Source organism: Saccopteryx leptura, chromosome 5 (genome assembly GCF_036850995.1).
Source record: "Saccopteryx leptura isolate mSacLep1 chromosome 5, mSacLep1_pri_phased_curated, whole genome shotgun sequence".
Taxonomy (NCBI): Eukaryota; Metazoa; Chordata; class Mammalia; order Chiroptera; family Emballonuridae; genus Saccopteryx; species Saccopteryx leptura.
In genome coordinates, this window is record NC_089507.1 from 39,409,414 (window position 1) to 39,425,273 (window position 15,860).

A 15,860-nucleotide genomic window follows, 5' to 3' on the forward strand; every position below is an offset into this window, starting at 1 on the left:
AAGAGAAACCCAAAGAAATCCACACCAAGACACATCATAATTAAAATACCAAAGCTAAGAGATAAAGAGAAAATATTAAAAGTTGCTAGAGAAAAAAAGGCTATCACCTACAAAGGAGCCCCCATAAGGATGACATCCTACTTCTCAACAGAAACACTTGAGGCCAAGAAGGGAATGGCAAGAAATATTCAAAGTAATGAAGAACAAGAGCCTACAACCAGGACTACTTTATCCAGCAAGGCTATCGTTTAAAATTGAAGGAGAAATAAAAAGATTCCCAGACAAAAAAAACCTCAAGGAATTCATTACAACCAAACCAATGCTGCAAGAAATGTTAAGAGGCCTGTTTTAAACAGAAAAAAGGGGGGAAAGAATATAGTGAAAGAGTAATATAGCTTTAAAGAATAAAATGGCAATAAACAACTACATATCAATAATAACCTTAAATGTAAATGGATTAAATGATCCAATCAAAAGGCATAGGGTAGCTTTGTGGATAAGAAAACAAGACCCATACATATACTGTCTACAAGAGACACACCTCAAAACAAAAGATACACATAGACTAAAGGTAAAAGAATGGAAAAATATTTCATGCAAGTGGAAATGAAAAAAAAAGCTAGGGTAGCAATACTTATATCAGACAAAATGAACTGTAAAACAAAGGCTATAGTAAGAGATAAAGAAAGTCACTACATAATGATAAAGGGAGCAATCCAACAGGAAGATATAACCATTATAGATACCTACATATTTAATATAGGAGCACCTAAATATATAAAGCAGACTTTGATGGATTTAAAGGATGAGATCAACAGCAATACTATAATAGTAGGAGATTTCAATACCCTACTAACATCACTAGGTAGATCCTCAAGAAAGAAAATTAACAAAGAAATAGCAGATTTAAAGGATACACTAGATTAACTCAATTTAATAGATATCTTCAGAACCTTTCACCCTAAAGCAGCAGAATATACATTCTTTTCAAGTGCGCATGGTACATTCTCTAGGATAGACCACATGTTAGGGCACAAAAGTGGTCTCAACAAATTTAAGAAGATGGAAATCATATCCAGCATTTTCTCTGATCACAATGGCATGAAACTAGATATCAACCACAACAGAAAAACTGAAAAATACTCAAACACATGAAAACTAAATAGCATGTTATTAAATAACAAATGGATTAACAATGAGATCAAAGAAGAAATAAAAAACTTCCTAGAAACGAATAATGAGCATAAAACAACTCAAAATTTATGGAACACAGCAAAAGCAGTACTGAGAGGGAAGTTCATAGCACTACAGGCATACCTTAAGAAGCTAGAAAAAGCTCAAATAAACAATCTAACCCTGCATAAAAAAACTAGAAAAAGAACAGCAAGTAAAGCCCAGAGGTAGTAGAAGGAAGGAAATAATAAAGATCTGAGTGGAAATAAGTGACATAGAGGCTAAAGAAACAATACTGAGGATCAATAAAACCAAGAGCTGTTTCTTTGAAAGGGTAAACAAGATTGATGAACCTTTAACCAGACTCACCAAAAAAAAAAAAAAAAGAGGACTCAAATAAAATTAGAAATGAGAGTGAAGAAATAACAACTGACACACAGAAATACAAAGGATTGTAAGAAAATACTATGAAGAATTGTATTTCAAAAAATTAGACAACCTAGATGAAATGGACAAATTCCTTAAAATATATATTTTAAAAATCAATCTGGAAGAATCAGAATACCTAAACAGACCAATTACAACAAATGAGATCAAAACAGTTATCAAAAAACTCCTAACAAACAAAAGCCCTGGGCCCAATGGCTTCACAAGTGAATTCTACCAAACATTCAAAGAAGAACTAACTCCTATCCTTCTCAAGCTATCTCAAAAAATTCAAGAGGAAGGAAGACTTCCAAGCTCCTTTTATGAGGCAAGCATAATTCTGATTCCAAAATCTTGCAAAGACAACACAAAGAAAGGCCAATATTAGGCCAAAATTATAAGCCAATATCCCTGATGAACTTAGATGCTAAAATCCTCAACAAAATATTAGCAAACTGGATCCAGCAATACATGAAAAAAATCATACATTATGATCAAGTAGGATTTATTCTGGGGAGGCAAGGATGGTACAATATTTGTAAATCAATCAATGTGATTCATCATATAAACAAAAGGAAAAATATAAACCACATGATAATTTCAATAGATGCAGAAAAAACATTTGATAAAATCCAGCACCCATTTATGATCAAAACTCTCAGCAAAGTGGGAATACAGGGAACATACCTCAACATGATAAAGGCCATCCATGACAAACCCACAGCCAACATCATACTCAATGGGCAAAAATTAAAAGCAATCCCCTTAAGATCAGGAACAAAGCAGAGGTGCCCCCTTTCACCACTCTTATTCAACATAGTCCTGAAAGTCCTAGCCACAGCAATCAAACAAGAAGGAATAAAAGACATCCAAATTGGAAAAGAAGAAGTAAAACTATCATTATTTGCAGATGATATGATACTGTATATAGAAAACCCTAAAGTCTCAGTCAAACAACTACTGGACCTGATGAATGAATTCAGCAAGGTGGCAAGGTATAAAATTAATACACAGAAATCAGAAGCATTTTTATACACCAACAATGACTGTCAGAAAGAGAAATTAAGGAAACAATCCCCTTTACTGTTGCAACAAAATAATAAAGTACCTAGGAGTAAATTTAACCAAGGAGGTTAAAGGCTTGTACTCGGAAAATTATAAAACATTGATATAAGAAATCAAGGAAAACATAAACAAGTGGAAGCATATACCGTGTTCATGGTTAGGAAGAATAAATATAATTAAAATGTCTATATTACCCAAAGCAATTTATAAATTCAATGCAATACCAATTAAAATACCAATGACATACTTCAAAGATATAGAACACATATTCCAAAAATTTATATAAAATCTAAAAAGAACACGAATAGCCTCAGCAATCTTGAAAAAGAAGAATAAACTGAGAGGTATCACACTTCCTGATCCTGATATCAAGTTATACTACAAGGCCATTGTACTCAAAACAGCCTGGTACTGGCATAAGAACAGGCATATAGATTAATGGAACAGAACAGAGAACCAAGAAATAAACCCACATCTTTATGAACAATATTTGACAGAGGAGGTACAGTCTCTTAAAGAAATGGTGTTAGGAAAATTGGACAGCTACCTTCAAAAAAATGAAACGAGACCAACAACTTACACTATTTACAAAAATAAACTCAAAATGTATAAAAGACTTAAATGTAAGTCGTGAAACCATAAGCATCTTAGAAGAAAACATAGGCAGTAGCTCACCAACATTTATCGCAGCAATATATTTGCTGATTTATCTCCACAAGCAAGTGAAATAAAAAACAGGATAAATAAATGGGACTATATCAAACTAAAAAGCTTTTGCGCAGCTAAAGACAATATGAACAAAATAAAAAGACAAACCACACAGTGGGAGAACATATTCCACAATACGTCTGATAAGGGGTTAATAACCAAAGTTTATAAAGAACTTGTAAAACTCAACACCAGGAATATAAACAATCTAATGAAAAAATGGGCAAAAGAAATGAATAGACACTTCTCCAAAGAGGACATACAGATGGCCAATAGGCAGATGAAAAAATGCTCAACTTCACTAATCATTAGAAAATGCAAATTAAAACCACAATGAGATACCACCTCACACCAGTCAGAATGGTGTTCATTAACAAAACAACACATGATTGGTGCTGGCGAGGATGTGGAGATAGGGGAACCCTCCTGCACTGCTGGTGGAAATATAGACTGCTGCCACCACTGTGGAAGATTCCTCAAAAAAATTAAGAATGGAACTGCCTTTTGATCCAGCCATCCCACTTATAGGAATATATAGTGATATGGTGTCATATCACTGACTCAAAAAAAGAAATGCACCCCCATGTTTATGGCAGCATTGTTCACAATAGCAAAGATCTGGAAACAGCCCAAGTGTCCATCAGTGGACGAGTGGATTAAAAAGCAGTGGTACATATATACTATGGAATAATATGAGGCCATGAAAAAAGGAAATATTACCTTTTGCAACAACACGGATGGACCTGGAAACTATTATGTTGAGTGAAATAAGCCAGGCAGAGAAAGAAAAATATCATATGACCTCACTCATTTGAGGAATCCAAGGAACAATGTGAACTAAGCAATGGAATTAAATCTGAAGGGAAGGGGGGAGGGAGCTCTTGGGAAGGGGGTAAGGGAGATGTTGAGAGGAATACAGGGAAGGGGGAATGTGTTCGGGGAGACACTAGTATCTATGTAAACGCAATAAATAAATAAAATAAAAAAGAGAAATAATCGTGAGTCTACAGTGCCGTATGTGCTGTGTCATGTTTCACTAAGAAGTACACAAAGGCATTTGCGCGCTCGGTATATCACGTGCACTCTCAAGGTCTCCGGTGAGGAGCGTATGCATCTCATAATCGTGTCTCACCACACTGCACTGATCCTTGATGAATTGTCATGTCAAATACAAAGACGTCACATCACACAATGGATCGACTCTGTATCGATCGAATACGAACACTTACAGATTAGTCTTCCAATATCAGAAACAAGGACTTACAGGAGGACACTTTTCGAGGGAGGATGGAACTTAAAAAAGAAGGACTGTCATCCCTAAAGGAGGACGATTGGTCAGCTTATCTTTCTAGTTGGCCTGCCTCACCTTCTTTTTCCCTCGCCACCTCTCCTGTCACATGCCTCCTTCCCAACTGCCTTGTTAAATTACTCTGGTTATCCCTAGGTACCGAAATGTCTCTTTGATCATTAGGCCTGAAATGTTCTTTGGCCCTTTCTTCCCTGGAGAGCTCTTCCTGTTCCACTGAGTCTCTGATTAGATTATTTCCTCCAGTAATTTTCCAGATTCCCCTCCCTCAGGCTGTAACACTACACTGTAACGCCATTGCTGACCTTATCACAGTGTTGTAATTGCCTGTGTCTTCCATTTCACCATAAGACTAAGCTATTAACCTGTGCCCGACAGGAAGCTTCATGTGGATAGAGCCCGAGCTTTATAGTCAGAGACCTGGTTTCCAAGCCTAGTTCCAGCATTTATAAGTTCTGTGCATTTCAGCAAGTTGCTTAACCTCTCTATGTCTCAGTTTCTTGTCTGTAAAGAAAGAGAATCATTATAAAGATTAATGAGACAAGATGTGTTAAGCATTTGCGTGTATCCTGGCACTTAGTAGAGGCTCAGTAAATAGTAATTACAAATGATAACAGTTCTGCTTCAAAATCTCCTTCCTAAACTGGACTCCTCTCAAGAAAGTGGACACCTTATCACCACCAGAAGATAGATGTAGAAGAAAACCATAATTTTCCTAGACACAAAAAGATCCTCATTAACTGTACATACTTAAGAAGGTTATTTAACTGGCTGTTCATGCCTCAGTTTCTTTCTCTGAACATGGTGCATGTATTACTATAATTATAGGCATAAAAATATTTTGACCAAATATAGAACTTTTTTAAATGATACATTCCTTTACTTATTATATGTTGGAGAAACGTGTAATATGTGATTGTAAAACATGAAAAATTTTAAATTAAATTTATTGAGGTGACATTGGTTAATAAGATTATAGAGGTCTCAAGTGTACAATTCTATGATACGTGATCTGTATATTGCATTGTGTGCCCCCCACTCAAAGTCAAATCATCTTCTGTCACCATATATTTGGTCTCCTTTCCTCTTTTTTTTTTTTTTTTTTTGTATTTTTCTGAAGCTGGAAACGGGGAGGCAGTCAGACAGACTCCTGCATGCGCCAGACTGGGATCCACCCGGCACGCCCACCAGGGGGCGATGCTCTGCACATCTGGGGCGTTGCTCTGTCGCGACCAGAGCCATTCTAGTGCCTGAGGCAGAGGCCATGGAGCCATCCTCAGTGCCCGGGCCATCTTTCCTCCAATGGAGCCTTGGCTGCAGGAGGGGAAGAGAGAGACAGAGAGGAAGGAGAGGGGGAGGGGTGGAGAAGCAGATGGGTGCCTCTCCTGTGTGCCCTGGTCAGGAATCGAACCCAGAACTGCTGCACGCCAGGCCAACGCTCTACCACTGAGCCAACTGGCCAGGGCCCCTGGTCTCCTTTACTCTTTACTGCCACTCCACCCCACTTCCCTCTGGTAACCACACTGTCATCTGTGTCTATGAGTTTTGTTTTGTGTTTTTTTCTTGTTTGTTCACTTGTTGCTTTCTATTTTATATCCCACATATCAGTGAAGTGATATGGTTCTTGACTTTTTCCATCTGACTTATTTTGCTTAGCATGATATTCTTAAGATGCATCCATGTTGTCACAAACGGTAATATTTCATCTTTTCTTATGGCAGAATACTGTGCCTCCTGTTTTTAGATATCTGTGAGGATAAACATCTTCCTGCATGAACATTTCCATGTCTGCATGTTTACCATACCTGCCTAAAAACAGTCCCAGGTAGCCCTGGCCAATTGGCTTAGCGGTAAAACGTTGGCCCAGCATGTGGAAGTCCCAGGTTCGATTCCCAGTCAGGGCACATAGGAGAAGCGACCTTCTACCACTCCACCCTTCCCCCTGTTTTTTTCTCTCTCTTTCCCTCTCCTCTGTCTCCTCCCATCTTGCAGCCATGGCTCATTTGAGCAATTTGGCCCCAGGCACTGAGGATGGCTCCATGGCCTGGCCTCAGGCACTAAAATGGCTCCATTCTGAGAAATGGAGCAGTGGCCCCAGATGAGCAGAGCATTGCCACCTAGTGGGCTTGCTGGGTAGATCTTGGTCGGGGCTCATGTGGGAGTCTGTCTCTCTGCCTCCCTGCCTCCCCGCCTCTCACTTAGGTACATTTTTCAAGACACCTTCAGAGCAGCATCCTTCCTCAGAGAACTTTCTGCTCTTCAGGGCCCCTCCTCTTTGTTTCCTCAGTCCTAGGGGACAGTAGTTGCTACAGCCAGAGTTCTTTTACTGTTTTAGGTCAAGATTCTTTATATCTAGTCAATAATTCTTTATCTTACATTTTCTCTGTCACAATAGCTATTGTGTTTTCTGCTTCTTGACTAGACCCTGATGAATACACCATTTTATGGTTAATCCTAGCACTTGGGCTTGCATCAGAGCTTAATAATTTATCAATAGCTCCTGAGATATTGCCAAGGTAGGGGGAGGAGGTGTGCATGGAATAAACCCAGCCAGTAAAAATTCTGGGAAACCAAAGAGATTCAGATCAACTTACAATGTGTCATTCTCAAGAAAATAATGCAAAATTCCTAATACTTTCCAATTCCTACTCTTATGCTGCAACAATATTCTCAGTCTTCACCTTTTATTAAATAAATATCGGAGACATATCCAAGTTACTGTTGTCAATAAAGGTCATGATACATATCTAATCTTATGAAAATCAAGAGGATTTCAATATATGTCTTTGTCATTTTGGGACTCAATAACAAAGTACCCTAAACTGGGTGACTTATTTCTCACAGTTCTGAAGGCTAGAAGTCTGAGATCAGGGTACCAGCATGGTGGGGTTCTGATGAGAACTCTCTCTTTGGTTACAGACTGTTGACTTCTCTTGTACGTTGACATGAAGGAAAGAGAGTGAGCTAGCTCTCTAGCCTCTTCTTACAAGGGCGCTAATTCCATCATGAGAGCTCTACCCCCGTGACCTAATTACCTCCCAAAGGCCACACCTCCTAATACCATCATACTGGGAGTTAGGATTTAACATGTGAATTTTGAAAAGACATAAACGTTAAGTCCAAAACAATATATACAAAAGACAATAAGACCTTGCCCTGTGAGAAATTTCCCAATGACATCCTTATCTTTCAGCACAGAAGAATCACTCTGGCGTAGGTGGGACAGTACCTGAGTTCTAATCTAGCTACAGTACTTTGTACTAAATTAGTGACCTTGGAAAATAATTCACTTTTCTCAGCCTCGGTTTCTTTATCTGTCAAATGGGATTATTAATAACACTTATTCTACTTACCTTACAGGCTCACTCAATTCACAAAATATTTGTAGATCATCTGTAGGCGAGATCCTGTGATAAGTATTCCAGGATACACAAAGAGATGGCAAACATGGTCCCTGCCCTCAAGTAGTGTGTAATCCAGCGTTTTTCTACATACTCAACAAATAGCTTTGGAACACCTCCTCTCAGACCTTGTGCTAGGAGGAAATAGTACAGAGGTATTGAAACACAGTTATTTCTTTCAAGGGACTTATAATCTGATAGATGAGACAAGGGCACATATAACTAGAACAAGAAGTAGCGAGTGCAATGAAAGGTTGAAACAAATTATTGTAACAGTTACAAAATAGAAGGCCTATACCTGGTTGAGAGGGAGAGGAGGCTAAGAAAATGTGGTGCCATTTTAACTGACCACAAGTAAAAATTTGGACCAAGGAAAGATGAAAAGAGTGACCAGAAAAATGAGCTTGATTAGTTGTCATAAGAGATTGAAATAAAATGGAGTTTGTAGAAATCAGAAAGAACAAATGAATCTCATGGTATTAGATAAGCAATGCTTGGAAATCCGCATGGGATGATTATAATAGTAACTGAGAGTTACTAAAGAGGATACACAATGGTGAATGAGGCAGGTGGGACCTCTGATTTCAAGGAGCTTTATATTAGTTGGGAATAGGAGAACATTTTAAAGTTTCCCTAATATAGTCTCCGTTTTAAAATATAGCGTAGCAATAGAAAATTGGAGGTTAGGTAAGGCACACAGATCGGGAGACAGACAATAACCATTAAAAAGATGCTTTTTATATTCACAGGTTTCCAGAGGAGGTGGCCTGCCATGTCACAGCATGGGAGCCACACAGGGAAGCACCAGGGTCTGCCAAGAGGCAGAGGAAGAGAGGAAGGTCATGGGCAAGAGCCTTTGTTGTGGTTTCCATGGGAAGGAACAGTGAGACAGGGTAGCAAGTTTAGGATATGCTAGTTTGAATAAGGTTAGAGGGCTTTGGGGATGTAGGGGCTGTCCCTAGAGGTGTAGTTCTTGGCCCTAGGGTGATAGGACAGGTGGCTGATGTGTGAGAGCCTAATAAGAAAGGCCTTGGGGGTATAAGCTCCAAACTGGTTAGTTTGCATTTAAAAGATGCACTCACAGATGGGTTGTTTACCATCTCCAGGAATTAGCTAACCCTGGAAAGGAAGTTCCGCTAGAGCAGGGGTAGTCTACCTTTTTATACCTACCGCTCACTTTTGTATCTCTGTTAGTAAAATTTTCAAACCACCCACCAGTTCCACAGTAATGGTGATTTATAAAGTACGGAAGTAACTTTACTTTATAAAATTTATAAAGCGGAGTTACAGCAAGTTAAAGCATATAATAATAATTACTTACCAAGTACTTTATGTCAGATTTTCACTAAGTTTGGCAGAATAAATCTTTATAAAACAACTTACTATAGTTAAATCTACATTTTTATTTATACTTTGGTTGCTCCGCTACTGCCCACCATGAAAGCTGGAACGCCCACTAGTGGGCGGTAGGGACCAGATTGACTACCACTGTTGCAGAGTCAATAAGGCCCCAGATGTCAAAGCATCAGGATACAGAACGTAAAATTCATGGTTAATGCAATCTCCTTAAAAGTAGGTAGGTGTATTTAGTTTTGTATTCCTAGCACCCACCACAATACTTTGCACATAATAAGGAGAGTCCATAAGTGCTGGATGATCATGTTAATACATCTTCTTTTTAACTCTGTACCTTTGTTGGAGTTGGCCAACTAGAACACATCCATGTGCATCAGCTCAGTGGTTACTTTTGTAGGCTGGCCCTCTTCTGATTCCTCAGACTATGGTCAGTAGGTGACCCTGCAGTAGAGAGAGCAATGCCTCACCCCAGCCCCTTCAGTGAAGGAGGGCTGACAGCACGCAGCCATCAGAGAATGCCTTGAAGAGACTGTAAATAAAAGTATAATAAATAAGTGATCTTTTAAAAAATTAAAGATACTATTAAAACCAAAAATGAAAAGTGAAAGAAAGTGGTTACTTTATTTGTGGTAAAGCTACTTCATATCATAATTAGTATTCTTTCCATTTCAAGAGACAAATTCAACTCAAACTTAAGGGAGAAAAGGATATTTATCAGTAATGTGAATGAAACTGGCTTTGGGCATGACTGGATCTAAGGGGTCAAATGATGTCATCAGAATTCTGTCCATCTCCATTAGATTCTCACAACTATTTCTCTCTGTGCATGATCTCATTTTTTTAACCTAAAAATAGATTCCCTGTGACTCGGGACAATGGCCTTAGGCAGCTCCAGTTTAACTTGTACTTAAGCTCTTGACCCAGTAACTATAGAGAAACCTTTTTTTCCCCCCAGAGTCTCTGTAAAAGTTTCAGAGAGAAATTGGTGAACCTTTTTATCAATAAGGATCCAGTCAGGACAGAAATCATATTAGTTATTTAAATGGGGAAAATTTAACATAAACAATTTTTAACTAGAACAGTAAAAATTGTTTATGTAAAGTTAACCACCTTTTAAAAAGTCTAAGTTGTTAAATAAAATAACAACAATAAAGGGACTCTAATGGGTCCAGAAATGCCAGGTACAAAACAGCAGCTACTAATTTGAGACTAAGAATGAGTAAAAAATAAAGAACTAAGGATGGTGTGACCTGAGGTGGCACAGTAGGTAAAGTGTCCACCTAGAATGCTGAGGTTGCTGGTTTGAAACCATGGACTTGCCTGGTCAAGGTATATATGGGAGTTGATGCTTTCTGCTCCTTCCCCCTTCTCTCTCTCTCTCTCTCTCTCTCTCTCTCATCCTCTCTCTCTCCCCCCTCTCTTAAATGAATAAATAAAATCTTAAAAATATGTAAATAAAGGACTAAGGATGAAAGCCCCCCCCCCCCCCCCGCAAGGATGACTAAGTTCAGGCCTCTTTGAAGCTGTATGGCTTGCACAGGAAGCAGAAGCCTGCTGTTGGCAAACTAACTTGTCATCGGGCATTGTCCAGGGCAAGTCTATAGAGGCAGCTTGCCATTGTTGGAGGATGTGGACAGGCTGCTGGTCTACAGAAACAGCCAACTGTTGCCAGAGGGTATGGCTGGGTGCTAATGGCGACAGCATGGCCAAGGGCAGACCTGGAACCCCCCTGTGCAGCTTTGAGGCTACCACCCTCTGCAAGAATAACAAACAGCCAGAACCTGGAAGGGAAATATTTTCTGCTATTGCCTTTCAGGTCACACCATTGCCCTCTACTGATGAAGGTCACCATTCCATTGGCAGGAAAAAGAGAAATGTTCACGGGGTCCAGCTCCAAGATAACAAAGCAAGGTGCAGAGGGTGGATTTGGAAGTGAGACAATAAATTAGGCACCCATCCTGTGTGGATCACATGCACAGCCCTGAACTAATAGTCACTGTGACTGTGGGAAGGAAGACTCATTAGCTAAAATGGGGCCAGGGTCACATGGCCATGCCTGTGCTGTGGTTGAGAAAGTGGCAGGGGAAGTGGCCCCATACCTACGCTTGGAATGGCTTTTTCCACAGAAAAGATGGATCCTTCTATCAGAAGAGAAGAAAGAATGCTAGGCAAAGAAAAGTTTCAAAATGTCTGGTTCCATCTGTGGATATTAGTATAGGAAAGAAAATTTTAAGGCCTTTTTTTAAGACCAATAACTGCATTTTCATTCATTTAAGAGACATGTATTAAGCACCTACTATGAGAGGACCTCATCCTTTCTAATCCTGAAATACTGGCATCTTTGTGGACACATCAGAATTATAAGGTCTAAAAATGAAGAGGCAATTGGAAAAAGTTGAGATAAGAATATAGTACCCATATTTACAGATTAAAATGTTCTAAGAAATATGCCTATGACTTTGCAGCAAAAATTTTAAAAACTATTCATGATCAAACTAGAACAAGGGTCGGGAACCTTTTTGGCTGAGAAAGCCATGAACACCACATATTTTAAAATGTAATTCTGTGAGAGCCACACAACGACCCATGTACGTTAAGCATTATCCAATAAAAATTTGGTGTTGTCCCGGAGGACAGCTGTGATTGGCTCCAGCAACCTGCAACCATGAACATGAGTGGTAGGAAATGAATGGATTGTAATACATGAGAATGTTTTATATTTTTAACGTTATTATTTTTTTAATTAACGATTTGTCTACAAGCCAGATACAGCCATCAAAAGAGCTACATCTGGCTCGCGAGCCATAGGTTCCCGACCCCTGAACTAGAACAAGAAAGTATGGCCCTGTAGTTCAAAGCACAGATTATAGAGCAAGACTGCACTAAGATCAGCTCCACTGCAGCGTAACATTAGAAGACTAACTGGTAACTTGTGCCAAAGTTTACTCAGCTGTAAAATTTGAACAATAATACCTACCTCATTAGGAGGATTAAATAAGCTAAGATCTATAAAGCTCTTAGAACAGTGCCTGGCTCATTGTAAGTGCTATATGACTATTAGCATTATTATGAATTGAATAGTATCAGATCTCAAGTTATGTGACTTTCTCTCCATTAACTAATTTAAAGTCCCCTTATCTCCAAAATAAGAAAAAACTTATTTGAAAACATCTGTCTAGCTGCTACATATATTTTAACATGGACAAAAGAAGCCATGCTATAGAAATAACTCCATTTTTACTACTTTATGACATTGAAGCCTCTTTATGAACATACATTGTGTATTCCATGGAACAAAATAGAAAAAAGTGAGCAAAAATGTGTTCTCGGTGTTATTCTGTATCATACTGGAGAAAATACAAACCTGTTCTTTATAACCTGTCTTTAAATGTTTATCAAATTATATGAAAACACAATAGCTTCCCTGAATATATACATGTATTTATATATGTATATATATACTGTATATATGCTATATATATACATATATGTGTGTGTGTATATATATATATAGTCAAAAGAATGTGTTTTACATGAAGTACTTTTAAATTTTCTTTTTTGTTTTCACTTTTAAAAGGAAACTGCCTCTGTAAATCAAATGTTTTTAAATGGTACTAAAACATTCCAAATAAACAATGTACCCCATCTCTGGCTGAGTCAGAGTCATCCTTTCCTAATGAGAACTCTGGCACTGACTGAGAACCACGGAAGCCTTCTTGTTGTGATAATTCTGCAGAACTGGTGATGAACTGGAGTCTGAGATATCAGGTACCTCAGCAAGTCCTCATCGGTGAAGGTTAGAGTGTCAGGGTGTGTGGTCACAAAAAGAAGGAACCGTGTCCTCTAATAACTCTTACGATAGTCAGACTTACGGGACTATCTGGAGTATCCTAAACCAGAAAAAAACAAACGGGAACGTGAGGAAACACCTCACAAAATACATCCATTTGGAATTTATCATCAATCATCACACACACATACACACACACACATGCACACACTGTCTCAGTCAGTTTGGGTTGCTATAACAGTATACCATAGACTGGGTAGCTTAAATAACAAACATCTACTTCTCACACTTCTAGGAGGTCCAAGATCAAGGCACCAGCAGACTCGGTTTCTGATGAAAATCTGATTCCTGGTTCCTTCACTGTGTCCTCACATGGAGGACCCTCTCTGGGGCCTCTCTTATAAGGGCACTAATCCCATTTATGAGGGCTCCATTCTCATGACCTAGTCACCTCTCAAAGGCCTCATGTCCTAACGAATCACATTGGAGGGTAGGATTTCAAGATATGAATGTAGGGGGACACAAACATTCAGTTCATTGTACATGTTCACATGCACACAAAAATGTACACAACAAAAATATGTACACAAACAAAATGTCCCTAAACTAGAATTACCAAGGCAGGCGGGCATGTTCTGGGGCGGCACACGCGGGACTTGAACCCGTGCAGTTCTGCTCCACAGTCCGGGCTCTTGCCCACTGCACCAGACCCGCCTGCTCTCGAATTACCAAGGAAGTACTTTGATTAATGAGCACATATCTCTTGGATTAAGTTAACTATGACATGATATATTAACAGAATGTATGTGTGTAATAGAGAATAAATATCTTGATGCCAACATTGTCTTGACTTCTACAACTAAAAGTTTAAGAAATCCAACACAAAACTGGCATTTTTCAATCTGTTATTAAATCACACATAAAATGGCATCAAGTTCAAGACTTTATTAATGAAAAACATTTAGTTACAGTAACATTTTATTACCAAAGGTAGAAGCAATAAATATGATGCAAAGATGAACGATCCCCTTTATGGAAGTTCAAGATAAGCTACCATGTATTCACAGAATAGTGTGTACTAATAGGAAAAATGGGCCAATCATATATCTACCTCTCAGCTTTGTTGAGAGGTTAAATTAAACAGTGCATATTCAAAGGCCAACACCAAGTCTGGCATTGATCAATGCTGGTAAATAATATTTCCCCCTCCTCCTGGATGTAGTGAGGGCATACACACCACACAGCCTTTTGCTGAAGCAAGAGGGCTTTGGACTGTGGGTCTGAAAGAACACAAAGAAGGTGGGGCCCTGCCTCTTTTCACAGTATCTACCACTACCTACTCATGCACCTAGAGCAGCCCTGGGAAGAACAGAACTTTGCTTCAGCAAACACCCAACTAGACCAACTTCGTATTTCCAGAGGACCAATTAAGTGCCTTAGCCCTGAGCTCTGTGTAAACCCAGCATTCCTTTAATTTGTGAATATGCAAAAGGAAGAATAATATGCACACATTATTATCTTGTTATTTGTGGACAGGTAGGAATCTTATGCCCACATTTTTTAAGCAAATCAATAATCTTGTGGTTGCATAAGAATGTAAAAATGTTAAAGATTAGGTTGAGTAGTGATTAAGTCAATATCTCAAAACTGAAAATTAAAAGAAAGAATTGTTCCTCAGCCTCTGAAAAATAATTAGTAAGAATAAAAATAGATCTGGATTATTTTTAGACTTAAAAATTATAGTCCACTCTTCTAATTGTGCTGGTTTTAGAATTCAGATTTCTGTTCCTTAGTTAACACAAAGATTAATCTATGAGTCTTAGATACAAGGAGGTCTTTTCTTCTGAATATTTTGCCTCCCTGGACACCAGCTGGGCTATACCTACATAGACACACACTTCGTTACTTTACCCAGGATGGTGGACTAGCTGGGCCTCATTAGTGAAACATTAGGAATTAAAAACTCCTTCCTGTAGGAAATACATTTAGGGTGTGTTGAAATTTTAAAAATAAGTGTTTCCAGAAAAGTGCCATCTCCATTAACAATTTTATAGCAACTCAGAAAATAAATTTACAGACTAGAATAATCTTTGGCTTTGAGGAAACATTTTAATAGCTCCATTAAATATTCCAGTCAACACTTTTTGGGTCTATTTATTATTTTTCTATTACCTCTTCTGCTGATGTTAGTTTTCCAAGGTTTAATGCTGTATTTCTCCTAATTAACAAAGAAATTAGGGTCTCTAAAGATTTTATTTTCACTTTCAATGAATTGTCATTTGCACTTCCTTTAAGGATGAATACTTCGATTCTCCATTGCTTAATTTTTTTTAATACAAAAGATCCCACAGTTTTTCTTCATTACATATTCATTATAAAATTAGGCCATACAGAAATTTTATGTATTTGTTGTATATTAATTGTATATTATATGTTTTAAATTATATAATATATTATATGTATATTTATATAATATGTATATTATGTTTTATACTTAGATAATGTTTTAAGAGATTATTCTTATAGAATTAATTAGAACCTTAAGGAAGACATTTATTAGCATTTTAACATGACTTTTCCCCTATGACTGTCAATCAAATTGATACTGTAAGAATATTCAAACCAATTGGCAAAT